The sequence below is a fragment of the Sitodiplosis mosellana genome, unplaced genomic scaffold, assembly GCF_009176505.1.
Source record: "Sitodiplosis mosellana isolate CC-2019 unplaced genomic scaffold, AAFC_SMos_1.0 Smas_scaffold_4498, whole genome shotgun sequence".
In the NCBI taxonomy this organism is placed as follows: Eukaryota; Metazoa; Arthropoda; class Insecta; order Diptera; family Cecidomyiidae; genus Sitodiplosis; species Sitodiplosis mosellana.
The window spans coordinates 1,980-3,675 of record NW_022599740.1 but is presented as its reverse complement, the minus strand read 5'-3'; the positions used below and the strand labels follow the sequence as shown (position 1 = coordinate 3,675).

General features: G+C 38.0%; 1 long non-coding RNA gene across 1 annotated transcript; it reads left to right on the top strand.

The window, feature by feature from the left end:
• The first annotated feature begins 441 nt into the window (after window positions 1-441).
• On the top strand, window positions 442-1,643 carry LOC129572225 (uncharacterized). The gene is made up of 4 exons (XR_008688415.1): window positions 442-539; window positions 714-749; window positions 924-959; window positions 1,298-1,643. It is a non-coding gene; the product is annotated as an uncharacterized LOC129572225 (long non-coding RNA).
• The last annotated feature ends 53 nt before the right edge of the window (window positions 1,644-1,696 follow it).

Sequence of the window (1,696 nt, the reverse complement as noted above, 5' to 3'; positions counted from 1 at the left end):
ACATTTTTGGGCCCATTTTTGGCTGCGTGTTTTCTTTTTCAGATTATTAAAAAAAAAATCCCATGCTTGTGGTCTAAAGAACGTGGTGCCCGAGGCAACTGCCTCATTTGCCATATGGCTAACTCGGCACTGGTACAAACAGCAAAGCCGTCATACTCTACTCTCAGACTTATATTTTGATAAAGTAGAGTATGTTTTACTCGTGGTCTACGGCGATTTTCATTTGAATGACAAGAAATATTGAATTGAAGTCTTCGCAAAAATAGTCTACGTGTATTAGCGCACGCATTGAACTGAATATGTTGATCGTTTTGCACACGAACAGACACGCACAGACAAAACAACTCAGCAGTAATGTGTCACCTGAAGAACGCATCACAAATATCGCATAGAAATATCCGATATTTTTATTCAAGCTGATAAAAATATTTTTTAGCGTGCTCTGTATGATAATTCGAATAAATCAAATGAACTGATTTGTGATTTGAAATCTGTTCCAGGTGGTGGAGGTGGCCATAGTGGCGGCAGTCCTGGCAGCGGTAAGTATCGAATTAAACAACGATAATTTGTGAATATTTCTGTGTTTGATTGGTATACTTGGATTAATGGAATCATTCTCGAGTCTATTGAGGAGGGTTCATTGGCAGTGCCAACTCGACAAAAGAGTTGTTTTGCCAAATAAATCGAATAAACTGACTTGTGATCTCTTTCAGGTGGAGGTGGCCATGGAGGTGGCAGTCCTGGCAGCGGTAAGTATCGAATTAAACAACGATAATTTGTGAATATTTCTGTGCTTGATTGGTACACTTGGATTAATGGAATCATTCTCGAGTCTATTGAAGAGGGTTCATTGGCAGTGCCAACTCGACAAAAGAGTTGTTTTGCCAAATAAATCGAATAAACTGACTTGTGATCTCTTTCAGGTGGAGGTGGCCATGGAGGTGGCAGTCCTGGCAGCGGTAAGTATCGAATTAAACAACGATAATTTGTGAATATTTCTGTGCTTGATTGGTATACTTGGATTAATGGAATCATTCTCGAGTCTATTGAGGAGGGTTCATTGGCAGTGCCAACTCGACACAAGATTTGTCTTTTTTGCTCTGAAGAATCAGCTCCCGCAAAACTAGATCTACAGAATCGTCGATCAAAGCGTAACGGTGGGAAAGAGAGTAACTGTGTGCAGTGTAGTCAGTCAGATTAGGAATGAATCCATTCGAAAATCAACAAATGGACTTGATGTGAAGAAATTTGCAAAATTAACCAAATAAATTGATTTCCGATTTGAAATTTTTTCCAGATGGTGGAGGCGGCGGCGACGGAGGTCATGGTGGCGGCAATTTTTCATTCTGCCCAGCTAAGAACCAATTTTGCGAATGCGAATGCAACTGTTAAATTGGATTTTCTTATCCGTTCTGTGCAAACTTTTCATGTTAAGCTAATTGCCAATTCTTTTTCTGCGTAGAAATGTCTGTATTTCTCCTAGTTGTATTGGAGATTTGTCTTCTCGTGAATTGTTCTCTTTTTGATTTATTTTTATTTTTATTCTCTGGAAATGGCTGAAATATCAATAGGTTTAATCAATTTTCATTATTAAAATATTTTTTTCACTTATGTATCTTTTATTGTGAATAAATTTTATTATTGAGCATCAAGAAAACCTTTTTTTTGTGAATGTGTGTGTGTGTGTGTGTGTGTG